The sequence below is a fragment of the Perognathus longimembris genome, chromosome 2 (genome assembly GCF_023159225.1).
Source record: "Perognathus longimembris pacificus isolate PPM17 chromosome 2, ASM2315922v1, whole genome shotgun sequence".
In the NCBI taxonomy this organism is placed as follows: domain Eukaryota; kingdom Metazoa; phylum Chordata; class Mammalia; order Rodentia; family Heteromyidae; genus Perognathus; species Perognathus longimembris.
Window position 1 is genome coordinate 89,461,520 of NC_063162.1, and position 17,856 is coordinate 89,479,375.

The window sequence follows — 17,856 nt, forward strand, 5'->3', positions numbered from 1 at the left end:
TATCTTTCTCCCTTTCATTTCTGACATTTCCACCATGTGTGCTGCTCCTTTGTACTTGCCCCCACAAGTCTTGAATATTCCCTTTTGTTCCATTTTTCTTTTAAAATCTTGTCCAGAATCTGGTTCCAAGTTCTGGTAGAACACAGACAGACACCGGCCTTCTCCCTGGCAATGTGAAGTTTGCTGATCTGGAAAGGCCAAAGGTTCAAAGAATGATGGCATTTAAGCAGGCACCCAAAAAGGATTGGTACAGTATTTTGGGTGCGGACCCATATGCAAATGTGGCTGACCTAAAACAAAAACATCAAAAACTCATATTAATGATTATGAGCTATGAAATATGGGTCCAGTAGATGCTCAAGTGTATCTTGAAGAAATGTCTTGGAATGAAGATGATCGTTCTTTTTGGCTGAATTGCCGGTATGGTGGAAAATATACCATCTCCAACGATGAAGCAGAAGAAGTCAGCCTGATCTCTTGTGACACATGTTCACTAATTATAGAACTCCTTAACTACAGCTAAACTTGTTCACTGCTCAGAATCCTTTAACAGAATATTCAGACATGATAAGGAGAAGCCTCTCAAACTTCAAGAAAATGAATTTTTATTTCAGTCAACCAAGAAAATACAAGATCAAGCAAAGGCCACCTCAAACTAATATAGAAAATAGCTTACAGTTTGCCACAAGAAAGACTTGGATTATAAATTATATTCAGATCAGTCCTCAGATGGAGACTTTTATTTTTTGATACAGAAAGTAATTATTTTCCTTAACAGAAGTATGTCTCTTCGCAAAATGCTTCCTTGTGGTAACTTTTTCAGATCTAGAAGATGATAGTTTTAGTTGCCAAAGTTATGCTGCTGTAGACCTAAGGTCATCAGAATTAAGTTAGAATCTTTGTGATCAATATGAGAGTCCAGTTGCCTCATAAAAAAGGCTACATATAATATATGTGAAATTAAAAGTGAAGCAGGTAATTGGCTTCTGTAGAAAGACAGGTAAACTTTGAAGTCAGAAGCTTGGGATCACAGCTATTATGAACTTTATATATAACTTAGGAAAAGGAAGGTTTAAAATGATTATTTGACATTGGGCATCTCTATCTTTTTTTGTGTCAGAGTTTTGAGATACATAATCAATTGTCTGTATGTATGAATGAACCACTCATTACTGATACAATGATTCGGACTTCGTTAATGAATCACAGACAAGCATATTGTGGATGTTATACCCTTAAAGAATTATTTTATATGTATTTAATGTTCTCTGTACAGTGTAAGTCAGAATTCATTTAAAGAACTTTGAAGATCCTTTATGGGATCAGTGGAATATTTTTATATAACTTTAGTAGACAAGAGATTACTTTCATTGTACCTATACAACCAAAATTTTAAAAAATGTAATCATCTAGCTCCCCCTCCCATTATTTGTATTTATATCATAAAATATAGATGGAATAATTATTTTGAATTAGTTTCTTTTACTTTTTTTGAGGTATGGTCTCACTATATATACCTTAGGCTGGGCTTACATTCAAGACTTTTCCTCCCAAGGGAAGATGGCACCGCCACAGTAAGGAGGTACCTCAACTCGCTCCAACTGAATAGCGAGCTGGGAACTCCAGCACCCAACACCCCATCAAGAACCCAGCAAACCCAACAACCAGAAGCAACAGAGAAACACAGGAAACAAACAAACAAACAAAAAAAGAAGAGCCTATAACCTACACAGAGCTGGAAAATCTCCGGGGTTCCCTCCCCCCACCTGCCGATCCTGGCCCAAACAGGGCCAGGCTGGAAAAGGGGACCCAGTGCTGACAAGTGGGGCCACACAGACCTTCAGCCACCAGAGAAGCAACAGCCAAAAAGTCACGCCAGGAGTTCCACAAACCCCAGACAGAGCGCAGACCGACTGAGACAGACAGACGGCAGTGCGGAACCAAGTGGCCAGGCAGCGGCGCGGGGACCAAGCAGCCGGGAACCGGGCGGCACAGACGGGGAGTGCTGGGACCGCCACCACCAAACGACCGATCGCCACACCACGGCATCCATCCCTGAAAAGCCCACAGCAATGCGGGACACACACACAATTCAGGACCAGTAAATTCCCCATTGCTGCCCTCCCCCCCCCCCAAATGGGAGACCAGATCTAGCAGAGACCCAAAACCTACAAAGAAACTAGAGCTCCCTCCCTACCCCGAGGGAACAAAGGAGCCATGCCAAGGCATCCCCCCCCAAACCCCCAGCAGAGGAGCCAGAACCTGGCTGCACCGGCCCTGCCGCCTCCCCAGCAGGGGCCCGGGGTCTGGTAGGCATTGGAAGCCGCACCTGAGGCGCCTGGTCCTCGCAGTCTTTTTGAACAAAAACCACAGACTTGCAGGTGTACAATACCAGCCCAGCAGGGACATCTGGGTCTGATCACACGCCCCCATCACAACGGAGGCACAGAGTCTGTGGGCACCAACCCGCACCCGGACACTTGATCCTACGGGGACCCACCCATACCGCCCCCCACAGCAAACTCACAAGAGGGCACAAGCACTCTCCAACAACTCAGGTCAATACGCCCCCAAAGGAAGCACTAGAGTGCACATGCATGTGTCCCTGGAGGGCCAGTGTGGGCCAGGGTGCTAGTCCTCCAGCAGGAGGATCGTCTGCCCAACCCCCTGCAGGAGCACACAAGCAGGCAAGCTGCAACACCCGCCACACAGGTGGGCAGGGCCCCTCAACGGCAGTGCCTGCTCTGATAGGCGCGCACCACAAGCAGGCAGGGCCCCCCAGCAGCAGCACCCGTGGTAGGCACACTCTGCACAGGGGGGCAAGCTGCCTCTCAGTGGCAGTTCTCAATCTGAGAGGTGAGCTCCTCTGACCAAGGTACCCACTGGAAAAAAGAACCGAAGAAGAGAAAAGCCTCCACGCCACGCTGAATCAGCGACCAGCAAACCCCCACCAGGGGCATGCTAGGGTCAGGACAACACAGCGGCAGGACACTATCCGGCAGAGAAAGACACAGAACCTACCCACCCCCAAGTGCAGTGAGGGTGACCACCTCGTCAACAACTGAGACGGGCACGCTCACCCACTGGGCAGTAAGGTTCAACAGCCAAACTCAAACCCAGAGCCAAGACACAAACAAGTCTACCACTGACGGACAAGCAGGAACCAGCACAAAGCCAAACCAGGGAAGCCACCCTCAGATCTCCAGATGTGCAAATCACAAAGAAATATAACACAGTTCATCAAAGGGCAAGCCAAGTTGCCAGCTCCAAAAAGCAGCACAACTAAAGAGGAGATGGAGAATAAAAAAACAACTGAGGCTATGCTAACAAATGATGGAAAGCCTCAGAAACGAAATCAGAAAACAATTCCGGAGTTCAGAGTGGAAGTCTCGAAGGACATCCAGGAAGCCAAGAAAGAAATTGAAGCAAAAAGGGATACAGGGGCTGGGGATATGGCCTAGTGGCAAGAGAGCTTGCCTCGTATACATGAGGCCCTGGGTTCGATTCCCCAGCACCACATATACAGAAAACGGCCAGAAGTGGCACTGTGGCTCAAGTGGCAGAGTGCTAGCCTTGAGCAAAAGGAAGCCAGGGACAGTGCTCAGGCCCTGAGTTCAAGGCCCAGGACTGGCCAAAAAAAAAAAAAAAAGGATACAGTGCAAAGCTCCATCAAAGAAGACCTTAACATCCTAAGAAATGAAATGCATGAAAAAATAGATTTAAAATACAACTCTTTAAAGGAAGAAATTTCCACAATCAGAGCTGACCTGACAACCATAAATAGCTCTCTGACATCCATAAACTCCGCACTTGAATCCACAGCACAAAGAATTGACCATATGGAAGCCAGAATTTCTCTCTTGGATGACGATGCAGCCGATAAACAGAAAATTACCACACTCCAAGAAACAGTAAAGCTCCAGAGCGGACTAATCCAGGAGCTAGTGGACAAAGACAAGAGATATAATCTGCGCATAATTGGAATAGAAGAAGGAGCCAAATACCAGAGCAGAGGGCTTCAAAATATTCTCAATAAAGTTATTGCAGAAAACTTCCCCAATCTCACAAGGGACCCCATCCAAGTAACCGAAGCCTATATACACCTGGCAAACCAGATCCTAGAAAAGCCACACAAAGGCACATAATATTCAAGACTTCAGATCTCAAGAATAAAGAGAAAATTTTGAATGCAGCCAAAGCAAAGAAAGAAATTTATTACAATGGGAAGAGGATCCGAATAACAGCAGACCTCTCCACACAAACCTACCACGCATGAAGAGAATGGAAGAACACCATCCAGGTCCTACAAGCCAACAATTGCCAACCTAAAATAAAATATACAGCGAAGCTGGAGTTCATATTCGAGGGGAAAACCAGATCTTTCCATAGCAAAGAGGATCTAAAGGAGTATGTGAATAAAAAACCAGCCCTATAGCGAATTCTAAGAGGGGAACCCCACCCAACAGAAACCGTACAGGACACACAGACAGAAACAGAAAGAAACTACAATAGCCAGAGCCCAACAGAAAGAGCAGCTCACTAAAGACAAGGGAAAAAAAAGGGTGGGGGGGAACAGCCCAACAAGAAAATGGAAGGAGAAAAAACACTCCTTTCCTTGATCTCTTTGAATATAAACGGTATAAACTCTCCAATAAAGAGGAGCAGACTGGTAGAATGGATCCGCAAACAAAAATTTGCCATTTACAAGAGACCCACCTTACAGCAAGGGATAAAAACAGGCTCTGAATGAAAGGATGGAGAAAGATCTTCCAAGCAAATGCACCTACCAAAAGGGCAGGAGTAGCCATCCTGATCTCAGACAAGCTAGACTTTTCATTAAAATCAACTCAAAAAGACAAAGAAGGACACTAAATTTTTTTTTTTTTTTTTGGCCAGTCCTGGGCCTTGGACTCAGGGCTTGAGCACTGTCCCTGGCTTCTTCCCGCTCAAGGCTAGCACTCTGCCACTTGAGCCACAGCGCCGCTTCTGGCTGTTTTCTGTATATGTGGTGCTGGGGAATCGAACCTAGGGCCTCGTGTATCCGAGGCAGGCACTCTTGCCACTAGGCTATATCCCCAGCCCACAGTACATTTTAATACAAGGAAAAATCCAGAATCGAGACATCACGGTGATATATGTATACTCACCTAACAAAAGCGGCCCTGCATCACACCAATATCACTAATGAACACAGACACAAAGCTCCTCAATAAAATATTAGCTAACAGGATCCAGAAACTGATCAAGAAAATTATACATCATGACCAAGTAGGCTTCATCCCACAGTCACAAGGATGGTTCAACATCCGTAAATCAATCAATGTAATTCACCACATAAACAGAACTAAAATCAAGAATCACATTTTTATCTCAGTCGAAGCCCAAAAAGCCTTTGACTGGCCATAAAGGAAATGCAAATCAAAACAACATTGAGATTCCATCTCACCCCAGCAAGAATGTCATATATCAAGAAAACTAATAATAACAATTGTTGGAGGGGATGTGGCCAAAAGGGAACCCTACTTCATTGTTGGTGGGAATGTAAACTGGTTCAGCCACTCTGGCAAGCAGTATGGAGATTCCTCAGAAGGCTCAATATAGAACTCCCCTATGACCCAGCAGCCCCACTGTTGGGTATCTATCCAAAAGCCCACAAACAAAATCACAGTAATGCCACCAGCACAACAATGTTCATCGCAGCACAATTTGTCATAGCGAGAAGCTGGAACCAACCCAGATGCCCCTCCATAGATGAATGGATCAGGAAAATGTGGTACATTTACACAATGGAATTTTATGCCTCTATCAGAAAGAATGACATTGTTCCATTTGTAAGGAAATGGAAGGACTTGGAAAAAGTTATACTAAGTGAAGTGAGCCAGACCCAAAGAAACATGGACTCTATGGCCTCCCTTATTGGGAATCATTAGTACAGGTTTAGGCAAGCAGAGCATCACAAGGCCCAATAGCTATACCCTTAGAAACACATAAGATGATGCTAATTGAAATGAACTCCATGTTATGGAAACAAGTGATATATCACAGTTGTAACTACTTTCAACGTCCTATGTGTATGTGTAGTTTCTATTATTGATAATGTTTTGTATCACCTTCCTATGTTTGTACCTACACTATCTCTGTAATCTTATCTGAGTATATTGGAAACCGTGTTTACTGGTATTGGAAGTAGGAAATTCAAAGGGAATACCAAATTCGAGAGACACAGGGTAAAAAAAGAGAAATAACTACAAAAGCAATACTTGCAAAACTGTTTGGTGTAAGTGAACTGAACACCTGGGGGGGGGAGGGAAAGGGGGGAAGGGAGGGGGGCATGAGGGACAAGGCAACAAACAGTACAAGAAATGTATCCAATGCCCAACGTATGATACTGTAACCTCTCTGTACGTCAGTTTGATAATAAAAATTTGAGGAAAAAAAATACAACATCCATACTTACTAAAAGCTCTGGAGAGAACAGGAATAGATGGAACATTCCTCAAAACAATAAAAGTCATATACAACAGACCAACTGCTAACATCATATTAAATGGAGAGAAACTTAAATCATTCCCCCTAAACTCAGGAACAAGACAAGGATGCCCACTCTCCCCACTTCTTTTCAACATAGTGCTGGAATCCCTAGCCATAGCAATAAGGCAAGAGGAGGACATCAAAGGGATCCACATCGGCAAGGATGAAATCAAGTTATCCCTATTCTCAGATGACATGATCTTATATCTGAAGGATCCAAAAAAACTCAGTCCTCAAACTCCTACACAGAATAAACCATTTTGGCAAAGTAGCAGGATACAAAATCAATCCACAAAAGTCAGCAGCTTTTCTGTACACCAACAATGTACAAGCAGAAAAGGAAATTATGGAAACAATTCCATTTAAAGTAGCCAAAAAAATAAATAAATAAAGTACCTAGGGATCAACTTAACCAAGGACGTGACGGACCTATTTAATGAAAACTATAAAAATCTAACAAGGGAAATCAAAGAAGACACAAGGAGATGGAAAGACCTCCCATGCTCATGGGTAGGCAGAATCAATATAGTGAAAATGGCCATATTGCCCAAATTGTTCTACAAATTCAATGCAATCCCTATCAAAATCCCAGTTACATTCTTCACTGAAATAGAGAAACCAATCCATAAATTTATATGCAACGGCAAAAGACCTAGAATAGCCAAAGCAATTCTAGGCAAAAAAAAAAGCAGTGCAGGAGGTATCACAATACCAAACTTCAAGCTCTACTACAGGGCCATCATAACAAAAACAGCATGGTATTGGTATAAAAACAGACCGGAAGACCAATGGATTAGAATTAAAGATCCAGAAATAAAACTGCACTCTTACAGTCAGCTGATATTCGACAAAGGAGCTAAAGACATACAATGGAATAAACATAGCCTCTTCAACTACTGGTGCTGGGAGAACTGGGCAGCCATATGCAGAAAACTCAAAGTAGACCCAAGCCTATCACCATGCACCAAGATCAACTCAAAATGGATCAAGGACCTCAATATCAGACCTGAATCCTTAAAACTACTGAAGGACAGAGTAGGAAAGACACTAGAGCTTATAGGCACAGGAAGGAACTTCCTGAATAGAGTCCCAGAGGCACAATAAATAGGGAAGAGACTCAACAAATGGGACTACTACAAATTAAAAAGTTTCTGCACAGCTAAGGACATAGCCACCAAAATAGAAAGACAGCCAACGATATGGGAAAGGATATTTACCAGCACAGCAACAGACAAAGGCCTGATATCTGTCATCTACAGAGAACTCAAAAAACTAAGCCCCTCCAAGCCCAGTAAACCAATTAGGAAATGGGCAAAGGAGCTAAAGAGAGACTTCACAAGAGAAGATATAAAAATGGCAAAGAAACATATGAGGAAATGTTCAACATCCCTGGTAGTAAAGGAAATGCAAATAAAAACAAACCTGAGATACCACCTCACCCCAGTTAGAATGGCCTATACTCTGAACTCAGGCAACAACAAATGCTGGAGGGGGTGCGGGGGAAAAAGGAACTCTTCTTCATTGTTGGTGGGAGTGCAAATTAGTACAACCACTTTGGAGAACAGTATGGAGGTTTCTCAAAAAGCTCAATATAGACCTACCCCATGACCCAGCCATTCCACTTCTAGGCATCTATCCTGAACAGCAGGTCCCAAGATATCAAAAGGACATTTGCACTTCCATGTTTATCGCTGCACAATTAACGATAGCCAAAATATGGAAACAACCCAGAAGCCCCTCCACAGATGAATGGATCCAAAAAATATGGTACCTATACACAATGGAATACTACATAACGATTAGGAATGGTGAAATATTGTTATTTGCAGGGAAATGGTCAGAACTTGAACAAATAATGTTGAGCGAGACAAGCCTAGAACACAGAAAACCAAGGGGCATGATCTCTCTGATATATGACTGTTAAGATGGGGTCACGGGGAGACAGTAGAGACCAGGTCTGTGAAACCAAAAACCTCTTGTGAAATGGTATTTCCCACAGGTTTGGGTCAGCGACCCTACATTATGTAACTAAAACCAAACAACTACTCAACATATAAAGGTCAAAAATTGACCTCTCAGTGGACCACAATAGCTCAAAAGCTATGTATGTACGTTCATATAAGACTATTGTCGACATACTGTCTATTGCAAACATTACTTTTAAAGACCTAGGCAAATTTCTTTGGCGTAGGCCATGTGTCTACTGTATATGTTCTTGGTACATTGTATATTGTATATATGTCTACCTGACCTAGGGAAGGGAAAGAAAAACATGGGCTGGGAATATGGCCTAGTGGCAAGAGTGCTTACCTCCTACACATGAAGCTCTAGGTTCGATTCCCCAGCACCACATATATGGAAAACGGCCAGAAGGGGTGCTGTGGCTCAGGTGGCAGAGTGCTAGCCTTGAGTGGGAAGAAGCCAGAGACAGTCCGTAGGCGCTGAGTCCAAGGCCCACGACTGGCAAAAAAAAAAAAAGATAACACAAGAAATGTACATACTGCCCTATTATGTAACTGTACCCCTTTTGCACAACACCTTGTAAAAAATTTTTTTTTGTTTAATAAATAAATAAATAAAAAGACTTTTCCTGCCTCAGCCTCCCAGTGCTAGGATTACAGGTGTTCCACACTGCCTGGCTTGGGTTACATTTGTATCCAAATGTTAGCTAATATAACTTGAATAAAGTGTGGCTCTTCTTTGCATTCAGCAATTAAGTTAACTAAAACTGAATTGCAGATAGTTTATTGGCAAGTACATGGTTTCAGCTATAGTATAAACTCACTTGAACAGGAGACAATAATCAAGTCAAAAGAATAAGTGTTTGCTGGTCATCAGAAAATCTATCTACTATTTGGGTTGTCCAAAATCACTTAGGGGCCAGATCTGTAAAATAAAAATATATTTGAAAACAGTTAATAAAGGTGGTATTATAAAAAAGTAATAATAATAAAATCTTGTTTTAGATTTTTGTTGTTACTTTCTGTGCTGGTATTGGGGCTTGAACTCAGGGCCTAGATGTTGTCCCTTACTCAAGACTGATGCTCTACCACTTGAGCCACAGGTCGACTTCTGGCTTTTTGGCAGGTAATTGGAGATAAGAGTGTCACACTCTTTCCTGCCCTGGCTGGCTTTGAACCACATTCCTCAAATCTTAGTCTCCTGAATAGCTAGGATTACAGGCATGGACCACGGGAGCCTGGCTCCATTTCTCTATGTTATACCTATCTGTTTGGTTTTTTTTGCACATTGTTGACATTGTTGTTTTAAATTCTCAGTCTAACAATCCCAACACCTCTGTCATATCTGAGTCTGGATTCCAGCCTCTTACATCTGGGTTTTCTGTCTTGTAATACATCAGGATTTTTTGTTGTTGCAAACTAAATGTGATGCACTGAGTGAAAGGAAGTGGGAACGTGTGGTTAGGGTGAGGTTTTTTGTTATCTGCCGAGGAGTTCATTCAGCTGTGTTTACTGTTCACTGTAGCTGTTGGCAATGGAAGTTAACTTCTCTGGTTGGCTTGTTTGCACCTGTCTGTTGCCTTTGGGCCTTCCTGCTGATGACTTTTATAATTTGTTTTGTTTTGTTCCCCACCCCACCCCCCACCCCACCCCATCCCCAGCTGAGGAACGAACTGGGGCCTTGCACTCGCCAGGCAGATGCTCTTCAGCTGAGCTAAATCCCCAGCCCCAGATGACTTAATCATTGCCAGAGATGCACCTGTTCTCTCTTTGCCTTCAAGCTACTTTAGAGGAACCCACTGATATAAAGGGGGATGGGAAAGCATTCTGGAGTGCTGTGATTAGGGCTCAGTCTTGTGAATCTGTGTCCTGGGCTGTGCCCTCCACAAGTGCTTCCCCACAGACCACAAGCCAGCCTGGCTAGAGAGTTCCGGGGCTGGGTATATAACTTCATCCAGGGTGGTTAGGCTCTGGTGAGTAGATTCTCCTGGGGGCTCTTGAGGGGGTCAGCATGCTCAGAGTGTTTTTTCTTTCCCTGCTGGAGTTGGAAAGATTTTCTTTTTTGGTCCCCATCTCTACTGTGGGTGCCTAGATAGCGGTCCCTTCCCACAAAGCTGTGGGCACCTAGATAGTGTCCCCCCACCCCCCAAAGCTGTGGCTTGTGGAGTTTGAAGTTCACCCTAGGCTGCTCCAGCAATGACCACTAGACTTCAGCTTCGCCAGTCCTGCGCTGGCTCCCAGGACGCCTCTGCATGGGGACCTCGCCTCCTGTAAGTTTTATTCTCCTTATGTGCCTATCCCTGCTGTGGTGGAGCCTGCCACTTGTTCTGTGACTTCCTCTGTTCTCTGGTGGTTCTAAGAGAAATTTATTTTCACCTTATGGAGCTTATTGACTTATTTGTTGTTGTACTATGCAAAGGGGAGAGGCAATCCAGCTTTGTGTGCCAAACAGAGTTTTAAGAACTTAAATTATTTTTCTACTTTTAAAATTTAATGGGAAATGGTGCAGTTGTGTGTAAAAGCTTAGACTTTGTTAAAAAAAAAAATACCTGTCCATTTTCTCCTGAAGACTTTGGTAAAGCCCAGCAATGTTCGTGTTCTCCACAGTGCCCTACAGCTTGTTAGAAAGGCCTGGTCTCCGAACCTCCCATCCAATCAGAATCAGGTGCTCACGTGTGCTGCATAATGCAACTTGAAAAGCTTTCACCTGGACTTGTAGTCGTTGAGCATTTTGTTCCCAAGCTGTGCTGAGGCCAAGGGCTGAGCGCAAGAGAGCTAACGGGGGCCCTCTGGGGGATTTTGAAGTTTCAAGGAAAGTAGATTGACACTGTGCGGACCACTTGAGATAGGGAGGATTTCAATGCTAAATTGCTGCATATCCCTTGATGAGAAGCTAGAATCCCAGCTGTGATCAAGGATCGGCACTGTGTGAAAATCCAGGTGAAACAAAATAAGGTGATTATGCCTTGTCTGATAATCTCACTGATAATCTCACAGGGCCTGGGGCACTAAATCCTTTGCTGGGTCTGGTTGTTGTTGAAGTCATGTGGCATACTAAGAAAACCCCACAACTGAGAAAGTTGAAGAACGTCTGGTCTGCCATTTGGTTAATTACTTCTCTCTGACTTGATTTTTTAGTAGATTCAATAAGGTGAGTGCAAGTTCTCTTGGTTTTTGTTGTTTTGTCTTTATTCAGTCTGCTAGTTTCACTTTTGCCTATCATCTGCCTTTATTTATTAAAACCATTGGACCACTGGGTCAAGGTCGCTGGTCCTCCTTCTACTCCAGGCTGGAGTAGGTTCATAAACACCACAACACTTCCCTGCACACTGTGTATGTATGTATCCCTCCCTGAAGTTCACAAACCCTATTGGCATGGTTATCAACATAAACAGCCTCAAGAGGAAAGCTGAGAAAGACACGATCAAATCCAGTTCTTTGAGATGAGGAAACAGTGAAGTGCAGAGAGCACACAGATGACCAGGCCACAATGCAGCGTCCTCTGCTGCTGTAAATATAGAAACCCTTACTTTTCTTAATAAATGCTATTTCATAGGAGGCTGTAAATTTGGACCCAGCACCTCTCTGAGCCAAACAGACCAAACGTGAGCACATAGGGAACTGACTGTGGAGAATGAAGTTGTTACAGGGTCATCAGTAGACTGGCTGTGTTGGAGTCGACTAATTTCTCACGACCTGGTCTCTGGTCAGTTCTCTTACTTGGGCTGTCGGATCACTCGTGGGTGGAGTTTGCAGATTCCAGGATTATTGCTGTGCTTTTGCTCATAAGTGCCTTTGAATTTAAATTTGTTAGGGTGAATTTACATTAGGTTTCGTGTGTGTGTGTATGTGTGTGTGTGTGTGTGTGTGTGTGTTGGTATTGGTATAAGAGCTACAACCCAGGCCTGGCTCTTGCCATATATTCTACCACTGAGCCTTGGGCCACCTGCCCCCACCCACAAGGACTTTTTTTTTTAAATCTTTTTAAAAAATGTCTCGGGACACTGGAGAACAGGGATCAGGAAGGAAGTTTTTATATACTCTGCAGCTGGCAGGAGTGACAGCTACAGGAGCCAAAGGCCTCCTCACATTGCATGCAGGAGGTCAACTAACAGCTGGCCCAAGAACTACACTGCAAAGGTACAGAATGAATGGGGCCAGATTCACTTCCCAGATTTGCTGCAATCAGTGCCCAGCTGATGAATAGCATTCTTTTTTTTTGCCAGTCCTGGGGCTTGAACTCAGGGCCTGGTCACTGTCGTTGAGCTCTTTTTGCTCAAGGCTAGCACTCTACCACTTGAGCCACAGCACCACTTCTGGCCTTTTTCTGTGTACATGGCACCAAAGCATAGAAACCAGGGCTTCATACAAGCAAGCACCCTACTACAAAGCCAAACTCCTGACCCAAGTATGGCCCTCTTAAAACAGAAAAGAAGCTGTGTACTGGTGGCTCACGACTAGCTACTCAAAAAGTTGAGATCTGAGGATTGTGGTTCAAAGCCAGCCCAGTCAGAGAACATTCCTGAGACTTATTTCCCATTAAACAATAAACAAGCCTGAAGTGGAGCTGTTTCTCAAGGTGGTAGAAGGCTAGCTTTGTGAAAACAAAAAAAAAGCTCAGGGACCATGCCCAGGCCTTGAGTTCAAGCCCCAAGTATGAGGCACACACAGGAAAAAAAAGAAAAAAAGGCTCTGTGGTTGTGCAGGTCCCGCCTCCCCAGGCTGTGCTGATGCTGTGGGAAGCAGTGGCCTATGCTATGCTTCAGGACTTCAGGGCAATCTAGCACTTCCATGTCGCTGCAGAAGTCACTTGTCTGTCATTGGTGGGTTCCTGTTCCCAGGCGGCTGTCTGTTAATGAATGAGGCTGTGAGGGTGAAGAAAGAGCAACTTGCTCTTCAGCTCCATTGATTTCTGTCTCAGTAGATGTAATGACCCTTACACACATGCACAGGTAATTTCGGAGGGTGCAGTTGGTCAGGGCAGGTAGTAGACAAGGACACTGGATGGAGAAGGGCTGGGACAATTCATGGAAGGCAATTGAGTCCCCTGCAGAGAGCTTTAGCTGAGCTGAGCACCGTTAGAGCTAACACACCATTGCTCTGGATCCCTCATTTGGTTCTTGTCCAGATCAGAGGTGACCGGGAATGATGGCCATCTGTCTACTGCTGCTTGGGCTCCAGGTGGGCAGGGCAGGCCTGGCCTGCAGACCACCACTGCCTGTGCTGGCTCCATCTGCTGGGCAGTGTCTTCCTTGGGTCCTTTTCCTGCTTCTCAGGTTCCATCTCTGCCAGCAGAGGCTGTAAGGATCGATTCACTAAAAGCAAAGTCTGACCCTCACTGAGAAATCTCCAGGAGCAAGCGCTGTGTACCTACTTGTAGGTATTTGGTATCAGGGGGCATGTCCATGGCCCTGGTCACTGTGGGGATCCATTAAGGAGCAGGTCAATTGTAGGTGCATTTGCTTTGGTTTGTTTGCTTGTTTTGGTGCTGGTCCTGGGGTTTGAACTCAGGGCCTGAGTACTGGACAGCACTTTTGCTTAAGGCTACCACTCTACCACTTGAACCACAGTGCCACTTCTGGCTTTTTTTTTCGGTAGTTTGTTGCTAATAAACTACCAAAGTCTCACAGACTTTCCTGCCCCAGCTGGCTTCAAATTGCAATCCTCAGATCTCAGCCTCCTGAGTAGCTAGGATTACAAGTGTGAGCCACTGGCACCTGGCTTTTGCATTGGGTTTGGGGGGGTACTATTTGATTCCCAGTTGCTTCCTGTAGGAAAAACTTATGCTAAATTGGGTTGATTGCCGCAGGGTGGGGAGGGGTTTTGTGTGTGCTCACTTGAGGTCCACCATGCTTCCTCACTTGGTCCTGCGACCAAGGTCAAAATGTAGGTGGAGTGAAAGAGAAATAAGGTTTAAAGCACAGAAGTTAGTGTGCATAAAGTGCACAGTCATCAGAAAAGTGATAATTAAGTGGAGGATTTAGTTCTCATTCATACATTGTTATTTGACATTTGTCTATACAACTAGAAAAATACTTTATAAAGAATTCATAATGGGTACAATGGTTCGTGTCTGTTATTACAAGAGGCAGAGATTAGGACATTGGCAGTTTGAAGCCAGCCTAGGCAAAGTTAGCAAGACTTCATCTCAACAAATATGCTGAGTGTGGTGATATGTCTGTAATCCCAGCCATGTAGGAGATATAGGTATTAGAATTGTGAGCAAAAAGTGAGCTCAGGCCCAAAGTACAAGTCTTTGTCTGAAAAATAACCTAACACAAAAAGGGATAGAAGAAAAGCATGATTGAAGTAGTAGAATAGCAGACACAAAGCCCTGTGTTCAAACCCCAGTACCATCACCACTGAGAGAGAAAGAGAAACAAAGAAGATTCATTATGGACCACTATAATGACAAACTGATTCCGAAAGATCAGTACTTAAAATTGAGACTCCTGGGGCTGGGGATATAGCCTAGTGGCAAGAGTGCCTGCCTCGGATACACGAGGCCCTAGGTTCGATTCCCCAGCACCACATATACAGAAAACGGCCAGAAGCGGCGCTGTGGCTCAAGTGTCAGAGTGCTAGCCTTGAGCGGGAAGAAGCCAGGGACAGTGCTCAGGCCCTGAGTCCAAGGCCCAGGACTGGCCAAAAAAAAAAAAAAAAATTGAGACTCCATCTCAACTTAGTGGCTCATACCTGTCACCAATCAGCAAAGGGAAGCACAAAGAGGAGATTCACAGCCCAAGACCCTGACTCAAAAGTAAGAGAAACAGGCTAGAGGTGCGGCTCAAGTAACAGAGTGTCTAGCAATTATGAGGCCCTGAGTTTGATCCCCTGTAAAACCCAAACAAAATTGGATTGTTTGTATATATTATTACAAAACATCATTATCCTTTTTAAAATGTACAGCCAACCTGTAGGAAATATATAGGAACAGTGGTGGGCTGGCCAATCACTTCCTTTCTATCTTTAGTAAAATATCTATGAATATTTGAATAATTACATATAAATAAGGTCATGTCTGGATTTTGTGATGTGTCATGTGTTTTGTGATGATGTGTCAGAAACCATGGTGATGTATTGGTGTACCATACTACTGGCAACCAGAGAAGAGGCACAGAGAGAAGGAGAGAGGGAGGTAGGGAGGGAGGGAGGAGTGCAGAAATGAATGTGAACAGGAGAAGGATGGAGGAAGGCTCGGTAATTGCTGCCAACCAGAAAGAGACGGAAAGCAAAATATTAGGAACTGTAAAAAAAAAACAGATGAAACATTTTGGAGGGTTTGCTAACTTCCTGCCTGTCTTGTCTCTGCTGGCAAGAGAACCATTTGCTTAAAGAAATCTTGCTTACATTATAAGGAGCTGAGCTAATTCCCAATGTCAAGAATTCTTGGAAAGGTGCCAGGTACTGTTCTATCAGGAGGGAAGGGTAGGGAAGGGATAAAATATTCATCGGCAGATTTCTGGGATCCTTCTGGTATTCACACATTTAAAGCAGCAATCACCCTCTGCAAGCCAGCCACTTGGTCATTATTGCTGATGAGCCAGACCTTGGCCCAAGAAGTATCACCTTTCATGGAAATCTCCCATCCAGAATCCCCAGTCACGAATGCAACAGAAGAAAGTGATAGGATGATAGTCATGTTAGTGGCTTTCTCCCTCTATTTTTTTTTATTGGTGCCAGTATGGACGCTTGAACTCGGGGCTTGGGAACTGTCCCTTAGCTTTTACACTCAAGATTGGCACTCTGCCACTTGAGCCACCCCTCCACTTCTGCTTTTTGACTGGTTAGAGATAAGAGTCTCATGGACTTTTTTTTTTTTTTGGCCAGTCCTGGGCCTTGGACTCAAGGCCTGAGCACTGTCCCTGGCTTCCTTTCGCTCAAGGCTAGCACTCTGCCACTTGAGCCACAGCGCCACTTCCGTTTTCTGTATATGTGGTGCTGGGGAATCGAACCTAGGGCCTCGTGTATCCGAGGCAGGCACTCTTGCCACTAAGCTATATCCCCAGCCCCCCCCCTCATGTACTTTTAAGCCTGAACTGGCTTAGAACCTCAATCCTCAGATCTCAGCCTTCTAGGTAGCTATGATTACAGGTGTGAGCTATCAGTGCCTAGCTTCTTCTCTCCTTATTCTTGTTATTGTAGCTTTTACAGTGATTTTTTATTAGAAATGTTGAAAACTAAGTATGCCAGGTGCACATGGTTCATGCCTATAATTGTAGTTACTCATCAGGCTAAGATTTGAGGATCAAGATTGGAAGCCAGCTCAGGCTGGACAGTCTGCGAGACTCTATTCTCTACCTAGCCTAAAGCCAGAGGTGGTTGTGGCTCAAGTGGTAGTGTGCTAGCCCTGAGTAAAAGTGCTAAGGGCCAGCACACTGGTCCTGAGTTCAAACCTCAGTACTGGCACATGCACACACAAAAAAGGTAAAAAGTGACTTTAACATGTCCCAAACAGCCCCACATAGAAATAGAAAAGTTCCTCGTATTAGAAACTGGCATCCTAAGTGTTTCCATTGGTAATAGATGAACTATTACAAGGAAAGAACATTGTCTTGAAATGGGCAGAAACTACATGACTAGTTTACAACACCCAAGACAGGAAAGCATGAGAAAAAGTTGTCTGACTCTCCCTTCCCCTCCACCCCAAGATTTCAGCTCCATTGCCCCCCACAAATGGCTTTGGGGAGTTCCCAAGTTGTCCCTCCACCCTCCACCCCATCTCCTGCTAACTCTAGCTCTCTGTCACATGGCTTCCTTCACATCCACTCCAGCTATGTCTTCCAGGAACACTTGGAGGCCACAGACCAATTGGTGTCTTCAATTTTCAATTGTCATTGAGATGTAAATTTGGAGTTGGGAACCATGCAAAATTTACTTTCCCAATACTGCCATTAAGTAGCCACAGGTAATGGTGGGAAGGCTGCCATGGACAGACAGAGGACAGTCTGAGTGGTCACGTGTGTGTCTTGTCAGCAAGCCTCAGAAGAGCCTGCTGTGTCAGACCACAGCCAGTTATACACAGCCAAGTGCTTTTACTGAACCTGGGGTGGGAAAAATGGCAAACAAAACTTACAGTGATGGAAAATTTGGAAACAACTACCTGAACAGCTTCTCCATCGAATTTTCTGGGCACAGGGGTCAGGCATCATAATTGTTGGAAGTTAATGAAGAGGATGTCTAACGAAAGAGACTAGCCCATGGACACATTAACTTGGATCAGTGACTGGGGCAGGTCACATTGTTCCCGGGACAACTTCAAGTGCAGTAGGTATGGGTTGTGTTAGCTGTTGAAATCCATGCAGGGCTGTTAGGGCTAACCTGAAAACTGGAGTAACTAAATGTAAGTTATAGTGTTAAAATT

General features: G+C 44.3%; 1 pseudogene; it reads left to right on the plus strand.

The window, feature by feature from the left end:
• The first annotated feature begins 212 nt into the window (after positions 1-212).
• Positions 213-523, plus strand: LOC125345792 (annotated as a pseudogene).
• The last annotated feature ends 17,333 nt before the right edge of the window (positions 524-17,856 follow it).